This window comes from Coptis chinensis, chromosome 2 (assembly GCF_015680905.1).
Source record: "Coptis chinensis isolate HL-2020 chromosome 2, ASM1568090v1, whole genome shotgun sequence".
Taxonomy (NCBI): Eukaryota; Viridiplantae; Streptophyta; class Magnoliopsida; order Ranunculales; family Ranunculaceae; genus Coptis; species Coptis chinensis.
This window is the reverse complement of record NC_141457.1, coordinates 57,056,373-57,067,038: the sequence shown is the minus strand read 5'-3', so window position 1 is coordinate 57,067,038 and position 10,666 is coordinate 57,056,373.

The window sequence follows — 10,666 nt, the reverse complement described above, 5'->3', positions numbered from 1 at the left end:
CGAAGAAGGCGTTAACCGAGTGAGTCTCGTTATTCAAAGATGGAAAAAATGGCACTTGCATTGGTTCATGCCGCTCGTCGGTTAAAACCATACTTCCAGGGGAGGTTGGTCAGAGTTTATACTGAGTATCCCTTACGCAAAATCTTTCGTAATGCACAGGAATCAAGCAGATTAGCCGAATAGGAAAGTTATCTTAGTGCATATAGCATTGTCTTTGAAAGTCGTACTGCTGAAAAAGGACATGCTCTAGCTTCTTTGATAGCTGATTTTCCGATTGATGATTCTCCTATTGACGATTTCTTGCGCCAAGAAGAATCTATGGAAGACATTCTGCCACCAATAACTGGGGGCGACGAAGACCAACTTGCAAACGCAATTCCTAATCCCATTGACCTATGGATTGTTTATTCAGATGGCTCCCATAATAAATCTGGGTCTGGAATTGGATGCGTTTTTGTTAAACCCGGCGGAGAGAAGATTGAAAAATTTGTGCGACTTGGCTTCGCCGCTTCAAATAACGAAGCCGAGTATGAGGCTGCCGTTTGTGCCTTGAGAACAGCTTTGAAACTGGGGGCGCGAAAGCTCCAGTTATACACGGATTCTCGCCTTGTGGCCAATCAGTTTGGCGGGTCTTTTGAAGCAAGAGATGACCGTATGGCGGCTTATCTTGGTTTGATACATAGCCTTGCTCGACAATTTGATAGCATCTCTATCACTCAAAGACCCCAAAATGACATACGTCATGCTGATTCATTGGCTTATCTCTCCGCTGCCGTTAGAAGCGAAGAGTCAAGACACATCACTGTGGAGTTCCAGAAAGAGCCAAGCATTGACTTTACCGAAAAAGAATTGCATGACTTGTATGTACATGAAAGCAATTACTTGTTTTTGTTTGTAATGCTAACAAATAAATCGACCCACGTATAATCGCACCAATCATGACTCGGAAGCGGAAAAGGGAGATGGAAAATTCACAACATGACCATACTTTGGATCTTCCATTAGAATCTGTAGATCCATTTGTTCCTCCTGAATTCGCTCCCGAAACAGATAGTGAGTTGGTACATGAAGCAGATGATAGTCCTGAAGTTCCCGATATGATACTATCAGAGCCAGTGATGATCTCCGATGCACAAGATTGGCGTCTTCCTTATATCCACTACTTGCAAGTTTCTTCGCTTCCGCCAGAACCAAAACTCGCTGAAAGAATCAAACGCGATACATGGAAGTTTTTGGTGATATCTGTTACTGACGGAAGTTTGCAATTATATCGCAAAGGCTCAGACTTAAACCCTATGTTACGATGCCTCTCAAAACAGGAAGGACTTCAAATTTTGGAAGAGATTCACTTCGGCTTATGCGGAAGCCACTCCAAGGGACGAAGTTTAGCTCATAAAGCTATGACACAGGGCTATTGGTGGCCAAAGATGCAAAACACCTATCTGAGAGGTGTGAGAGATGCCAAAAGCACGACAATATGAGTAAACTCCCTGTTACTGAGTTGCATCCCATGCTAAGCCCGTGGCCATTTGCCAAATGGGGCTTAGACATTATTGGTCCTTTACCTAAAGCTCCAGGTAGTATACGATTCCTTCTTGTGGCAACCGATTACTTTACCAAGTGGGTAGAAGCAAAGCCTTTGGTCCAAATCCATGCTTCCAATGTCAAAATGTTTTTGTGGAGAAATATTGTTTGTCATTTTGGCATCCCTGCGGCACTTGTATCAGATAATGGTAAACAATTCGATCAAGAAAAGAAATTCGGTTACGTGCGGCTAATTTGAAGATCGGCATAACTTCTCTCGCACCTTATCATCCATGAAGCCAATGGGCAGGCCGAAGCCACCAATAAGGTGATTTTGGCCAACCTAAAGAGGCGTTTGAATGGGCCAAAGGAAATTGGGTCAAGGAGTTACCAGTTGTCTTGTGGGCTTATAGGACAACGCCAAAATATTCAACTGCATTATCACCTTTTAACCTTGCATATGGTGCTGAAGCAGTCTTACCTACAGAACTGATTTCCAGTACATCTCGGTCAGTTGCTGTTGAAACAGGTTCTAATGACGCTGCTTTGGCTCAGTCAAAAGCTCTTATTGATGAGGTTCGCTCTGAGGGACTACAACAGCTTATTAAGTATCAAGCTGACATGAAACGGAATTACGACAAGAAGATCCGTCCTAAGTCTTTTGCTCCTGAAGACTGGGTTCTCTGTAGAAACCCAAAGCTTATAGAATTAGGTAAGTTTGGGGAAAATTGGCAAGGACCCTACATCATATATCGTCCAACATCTAAAGGGTCATATTTCCTCCGTCCGATTTCTGGAAGAATAATAGAGAAGCCATGGAATGCTTACCACCTTCGCAAGTTTTACCGTTAGGAATTTTTTTGCAAATTTACATTACTCCATCAATAACAAATCTATCCATCTATGTAGTTCGTTCTATGTTATCCATCAATAAAGGCATTCAACTTCCATTCTCTTAGTTTGGTTGTCATTTTACATTTTTCTATTCGTCTGTACTTTTACTTTCAACAATGTCATTCATTAACGTTCATTCTAGGGAGGTCATTCATATTATGCCTTTTTCGGTCCAAGTAAGTCGCATTCATGCCTACTTGACGGAAATCCGAGTCAATAAGATGGTTATTCTTGCTCGGAACAATTATTGCAATACTCCCACAATACAGTATCCGTGCTAATTCCACTACTAAGGCAATGACGTTGTGTTTTAGTTTGGTCCCAGTGCACGGGTGACGACTTTGAACCTGTGACAACTCCAAGCGGTTGTCGCCGCCGTGCTTCACGTTCGGTACAAATATTTTAACACCTGAATAGCTAGGTTCATGGAGGACGATCATGTCCCATTTGCCTTTCAATAACTTTTTCCAATGGTTCTATATTGGGAGGTTTGTCTCTCTACATGGGGGCATCTCGTTCTTTTACATTCATAAATCAACAACACTAAGTTTTATACAGGTATGTTATCTGACATCACAATGATATTCAATAGCCAACACATACTTTATTTTTATTTTCATAAAAAGAATTTTTAGCTCTACGATATTACATACTCGCAATCACATGATCATTGGTTTGGGAAAATCCAATGGTTTCTTCCCAACTTTTCGCATATACAACTCGTACAAATCCTTGTAATTCATCTTCTCACGTTCTAGTTCATCGCCCGTTTCTATTAAAGTCTCTGTCAGTTGTCTTACGGACGATTCACAGTGTGCCATTTGCACGTGATCTTGGCCTAGCCGCTCGTTTAAATCTGTCATTTGCTTGTTATTTTTCTCTACCTCTTTTTTGCGACGCGTTTAAGTTTTCGATCTTTGATCGCCATGAGTGACTTCAATTCTATCACATCTGCTTTTAAGTGTTTGTGTTCCTCCATTATCTCACGGCTTTCCCAAATTCTTTCAGACGATCTCTCCTCTGCTTCTTCCATCCGCTCGGTTAAGTTTTTGTTTTCGTCTTCTAACTCTCTGATGGTTCCGCTCAACGCTTTGTTTGCCTCTTCCAATTTTTGGTTGAGTATCTTCACTTTCTCTATCTCTTCTAAGGCATTGACTTCATTCGGAACGATATTTTTCTTCGCGACTTTTTCATGAATTTCTTTGGCCCGTACTACCGCCGTTTTAACCTGCGGCGAAAAATATCTGATTTCATCAATCTTTCAGACTTAAACACAAGTTTACAATAACTAAAAAAAAAAAAAAATACTATCATACCTGTTTTATACTATCGAAAATCATTGACACTGCTCTGTCATATTCTCCGATGTTCTTCGTATTCTGGTCACATTTTTGATATTTTTCAAGCCCTTCCATTGGCGTAATCCCGGGCGATCCCTTCACTTTGTCTTCCAAACTTGAACATCTCTGCTTCATCTACCAATTTCATCGGATTAGTGTTGGATACAAATTTCTTTACCGTCCTAACGCAATAGTAAAAATTAACGGTCAACTTACCATTAACAGATTCTGTGGTTTTCCTCCATGAGTAGTATTACCACTGACAGTATTTGCCAGTGGTTGTTGGATTCTTTGCTCCTGCATTTTGCGTTGCCGTTTATTTTCTTTCACCAACTTTGTGTTCTTCGCTGCACTATCTTTTGTAAGTATCACTGTTTCGTTCTTTTCCCCGCCATTCTTTTCCTGTGTATACCAGACCAAAGCGAGATATTACATCTCAACACACTTTTACATATCTATGTTTTCTACGGTACATACCTTTTCCTCTTGATGCTGCGTATGTATTATCTTTCGTCTGGGATGTTTTGTGCATTGTAGTCTCGTCCCTCGAGGCATCATACATTGTAACGTTGGTTGTCTCTCTTGGTCTCCGTTGGCCCGTTTTCTTGTAGCACATCTTCTTTTATACAATTCGCTTTTTTTGCTTGGCAAGACTAGTTAGTTCATTTGTGTTAACTCCGTTCCATCTTCTTTTTTCACTATATTTGTCCATTTTGCCAAATATTGCATTTCTGAGACTCTTACTCTTCTTCGCCATTTCGCTATGTGTCTCCTTGGACCTATCGGGCCGTTGTTCGATAACCCCATAATGTCGAAAATCAACGATATCATCAAAGTAGCTCAGATCTACCAATCTTTCATCCGAGCATTCATGAAAGAAGAAACGAAGATTGTTCTCCACTTCCTTGTCCAATTCAATGTCTGGTAGTGTACTCGCGTTCTCTGTTCGACACAATAATAACTCGTGTTAGTCAACAGTTTACTCGTAGTACAATTTTCTATACTTATGTTTTGGCTTACCTCGAAATTTGTTCGGCACTTTAAACTCTGTCGGATTCCACTTCCCTCGCAAGCGATACAGAAATCTATCCCATCCGATGTATATTTTTGGGAACCCTTTAAAACTTCTGTTTGAATCCTTGAATTCAACTTCAAATTTTATGTACCCTTTCGTCAGTATGGCTTTCGGTCGTATCAACGCAAAGATTTCTTGAGCCCCGAACCTTCTGTTAAATTCATTTTGTAAGCGGCGGCGGCTCTCGTAAAGATCAACCAGAACGATATTGGTAGTTGTCCCGGTGCTATTTGCCACCACTCCAATAATTGTGCAATTTCTTTGCTCAACGGAATTGCATTCCTGCAATTTAATTGTGTGTAAGCCATTACTACTTCATCTTCTTCGACTTTCATTTCAAATTCATACACTTCATCAATCTCAAATTTCTCGAGTCCTAGTATTTTCTGTATTTCCTTAAGCGACCATCGACGCGGTTCCAGGTAGTCGTTGTACCTGTCACCTTCTTTCCACCTCACCAAGTCTGCAATTGTCATCGAGTTTTCTTCTCAGTTATTTTTCGCTCATATAGTACGGTAGTTCTACCTGTAAAAAAAAAAAAAAAAAAAAAAAAAAAAAAGAAAAAACAAAAAACAAAACAAAAAACAAAAAACGGGTCAGAAAGCAGAAAAACCGGGTTCACTATGCCATATTAAAGGAGGGCAGGTATGGTGCCACTCCTTTACTGGCGCTGCACTAGATCGTGTTTGTTCACTTTTAAATTTTTGAAACCGCCAGCACAACACTTCTTCTTCCACGTTCGTCTATTTTCACTTCCAGAGCTTCCACATAATTATAAACAGCAAGATATCAACAAATCAAGGATTACACTGTTGCATCAAGCCATAAACGCATAGGTGGGCTTAACTAACTTCGAGCACTCTGGCCGATCCAACAACCGCTAGAACTTCGAGGATGGAGTAACATCAACGTTTTTCCGACTCCAAATTTCCTGGGCTGTTTGTTTCTCCTTGTGGTTCATCCTAATCTCTAGCATCACGAAGAGAAGCCTCAGAGTCAGTTGACTCGATTGCAATAGGAAGGAGACTACCTAGATCATCTCTAGCTCCAAAGCCGCCAGCTCGTACAACATCGCCGGCTTCCATGTTCACTTTCACCGATCTGTTGGTAGTGTGGTAAACTATCGGCTAGTTTGGTTATGGGATCAAGTCGTGCTAAAACACTTAACACCACCAAAAACAAGCAAAAACCAACCCAAAAACAAAAGAGGTTGTGCTGCAATGTGATCCAATCACGACAAACACATACCTCAGTACAAGCAGTAATGCACAACAGAGCATATTGACCATAGATTTCCCTGTCAACAAGAAACCAAATAAGACACAATCTCCAGTGAATATGCAAAAAAAAAAAAAAAAAAAGGAGAAGAAGAAGATGAGGCGAGGGGTTACCTGGAAGTAGAGGAGACAGAAGAAGAGGTTGAGTATCAGATATAAGACCGCATGTATAAATAAACAGCAAAATAGTACTAACCTTTTCTTCGTCTACCCGCAACTTTTCTTCGTTGAAACTAATGGTTTGGATCGAGTCTCTCTGTTATCTGTTATTTATTCTTTCCTTGCGCTGGTCCGGTATTTCAGTCGGTGTATAATTCTACCATCCAAACCGACTTAAGATGGGAGACTCGCTGATAAGCATTATCCAATCCGGATTTACTTGTGGAGTCCTAGTTGTCTATGGTGTTTTCACGTGCACCTCTTCTAGTTTTTTCGAAACATAATTTTTGACTTTTGTACGTTTTTCGAATTCCAATTATTCCGTTCACAATAATTCGCCAAATTTTCTCAACAGTTTTCAACGGTCTAATCCACGTATCGCTATTCCGTTGGCACGCATCATCGAATTCAAATTTCATATTATTACGTGACGTGTTCGGTACAGTTTTCGCCAATCGAATTTTTTTGCAATTTTATTTCTGTGCATCTTTTATTTTTTCTGTGTATTTTTGGCCGTTTTTTATTTAACTACGTCATTGCGTCCCGTATACGTTAATTTGACATTTTTTCATTTCTGCTAATTCACAAATTTTTCCCGATTGTCCATTTATCTTATCGTTTACGTTCACACGACACTTTGTTATACACTCCGCTTACTCTTTTCTTAATTCACGTTTTCCGTGATTTATCTTCTCTTCTTTGCCATGTGAACTTTGTTAAGCGACAAAGAGGGGATGTTTCGACCCCCCCTACGGGCAAACGCGTCCATTAGTAGGGGTCTCTATTTTATTTATTTAATCAACAGGGCTAAAGCCCAATTCGCAATATCATGGATCAATGTACAGGCCCATTAACTCATGTGTCTAAGGCTGAACCTTAGCCACATGGCTTGCCACTAATGTACGTTGATTTATGTCCAGATTCATTTCTTATCAAAGAGATAGTTATCAGTTGACAGTTATACTCTATCACAATTACTCAAGCAACAAGACTACTTGAGCTACAAGGACTCTCTACTCTACCTATATAAATACCACATTATTTTTCATAAGGAACTACGTGGAAACTTGATCCCTAGAGAATAGATCTTGGGTACGTAGGTAGCCATTATTTGGTTCAGTTTCATCTCCCCCAACATCAAAATCCTCTGTTTCTTAGTGCGTTCGTCACCATTGCTCTCGTTGTGTTGAAGCAGTTTACTGCCGAAACAACTATCTATGTATAAACACAAATAATCAACCAATTAAACAAGTGCTTAGATCAATATTCCTACTATCAAATAATAATGAAGTAATATAAAGAGAACGGATTCGTTCCACTCCTAAACTACAAAGACATAAATGAAATTCAACTAATTTAAATCACAAAGAAACAATGGTGAGAGTAATATTATGTTAAGAGATTTCTATTCTACAATTATACTACGGATTCAAATAAATCTAAATTAACTAAACTAATAGAAATAGGGTTTTGATGGAAGAGAAAGTTATAGAGAAGAGTGATCAATCTACCTAATGATTAGTTTCAAGCAAGAATAGAATTATTCATTGAAAAGATATCATATTTAGGTTTTCACACAATGGTCTAACCTAAAGCCTCAAACTTTATCATCCCTAACAACAACCTACATCTCTATAGTCATTATTACTAGCATGTAGGATTATTACAGCCAAGTCTCTCGACTTAATTATAACAATCCCTAATTTAATTTACTATATGCTTATTTTGGAAGTCATACAATAAACTAAATTTATTGAAATACATACATAATTAAATAATTCTACTAAGCAATCTATTCCTAATTAGGCTACATAATCACTCCCTCTAATGGGGATTAGCCTAATATCATTGGATTAATTAAACTAAAATAATGAAAAGAAGACATAATGTAAAGAAGAAGTAATTAAATTAAATAAACTAAATCTTTTATTAAAAGGTTCTAATGGAGGCTACAAACTAAACTAATTAACAAAACCTAAACTAAACTGAAAAGGGAGAAAGCGATATATTTTTGCGTTAGTCCTCTTTATATAGGAGAGGGCTATGTTTAAAAAATCATGCATGGGTTTCTAGGCTAGGTTATGGACCTATAAATCAAGTCCATAACCCAATTGGTTGAATCCAAGACTTCCAATTCTGATCGTGTTACTATAACGCATGTTTTCACCAACTTATACTACTTTGATCGAGTCAAGGCCTAGACCATTGGAAAAGGCTTTCTGAGCCGGCCATTTTGATATAAAATGGGCCCAAATCCGAGGCCTGAGTCCAAAGATATGGCTTTTTGAATTTCTATTGACTTTTCTTCAGCTCTCTAATCCGGTTTGACTTTCACTTAACAGTTTTGATTTGGGGGCTTTTAAAGGCTTTTTCTCCATGAAACTTGGGCTTTTGATAATCTGTAAAACGATTGTTTTGCCTACGAATAAGACGATACTCAAACGTAAGTAAAACTAGAACTAATTTCTGCTTAATTATCAAAGTTATTCTACTCTCGTTATTGTTCTATATATTTAGAGTAGAGAATTCGTTCCACTCCTAGTTCTTTAGAATTCTAAGTTAACTACGATTATCAGTCAATGAGAGTAATGATGAAAATTATACTACGATGGCAATTCAAATACTAAGGTTCGAATCTAGATAAAGAATTAGGGGAATTTGATTCCACCTTGAATTCAACTTAATAAACTAGCATAGATTGTTGTAATCCAATTCTTCCATTCTTATGATAAGAATTGGTCGTTCTAATCTCTAATCATTTATGACAATCTCTACCAAATAATGACTAGCGTGTCAGGAAGTTCAACCCATTCTCATGGCGAATCAACTACCTTCTAGAATGGAATATAATCTTATAACTATTTCTACACTACACAATCAAGTTTTCATCAAGGCTTCCTCAAACCCCTCTAATTGAGGTTTAGCCTTGATTTATAAAACTATCATTTCTATAGGAATTAAAACAAGACATGATATAAAGATTATAAATTTGCTATATTGATCTACTCAAGAATTCAAAACTGAATTAACATCTAAGAAATTATTAATAACTAAAGAATTGAATTTAGATCTAAGTGCTTTAATAAACTAAAACTAAATTTATGAATAACTAACTACTTTTATTGATCTAATGAATAATAACAATACTGATTCAAAACTGAAATTAAAACAAAGTAATTAAAACTAATTAATGGAGTCTAAGCTAATTTATTTTCTAATCTAGGTCTAGCTAATGAGTCTGCTCCTTCCTCCCCTCAAGAAGAGAAAGATATCCCCAATTTCGTGCATGGGCCTGGAGCCATGTTTTGGGCCGGAAAATCGAGCCCAAAATCTAATTTCTTCAGTCCACAGAGCCCTTTTCAGCTGGATTTGACTTTAACAGACTTTTCATTTACTTTTGCTCCTCTGATTGGGTCAAGATTTGGACCACTGGAAAGCTCTTTCCAAGATGGTCGTTTTGGCATAAGGTAAGCCCAATTCCAAGGTTTGAGTCCAAAGATACGGTCGTCGGAAGTTCTGCTAACTTTTATGCGTTGTTTCTGCCCACGTTGACTTTGACTTTTCAGCTTTGACCGGGCTTTAAAATGGTTTTTTCTCCTTGAATCTTGGCCTTTAATCACAGAACTTCTTAGCAACCAACCCTTGCTTCTTTATCTTGCAAAAGTGATACATTTCTGCACATAATCGACTCTAATACCTGAAATACATAAAAACACGTAATTAGCATTAACTCTTATTTATTACTCGTATAATTGGTCTAAAAGTATTATTATTAAGGGGTTAAAACTACAGTTTTGGGCTCTTATCAGCTTTCTTCATGGAATTTTCCCTAGCAATCACTTTAGCTCCTTTTAGCACCTAATTAGAAATGAATTGACATTTATTCTACTCCGAAGCCTGAAATACTCAAAAGCACGAAATTAGTGATAAACCTATATTATTAATAACATAATTGGCTAAATAGAAATACTATTAAATGGTTTAAACTATAGTTTTGGGCTCTTATCAGTGGTGGGAGAAAGTAGCTGTTGTGATGTTTGGTTTGTTCATGTGAGTAAAAGTCTATGTGGATAGTTGTTGACTTGTTGTAAGTGTTGACTTTGTGCTTGCTAGAGTGTGATTGATGTGCCTCCTACCTAACCGAAGCAATTACTCCAACTGTGAGATTGTGTGTTGTAAAGTGAGTGTAATGAGTTGAGTGCATGCTTGTATGCACGTGACCCGAGGGATGTGTGCACATACTGATGTAAAGAAATAAAATAAAATAAAATAATAACAATAAAATAAAATAATAAATAATAAATAATAATATGTAAATAAATAATAATTTTGTGTGTGTGCACTTAGGACTTACGCCTAAAAACCGAACGGACTTTGGACTAAATGACTTGGGGACT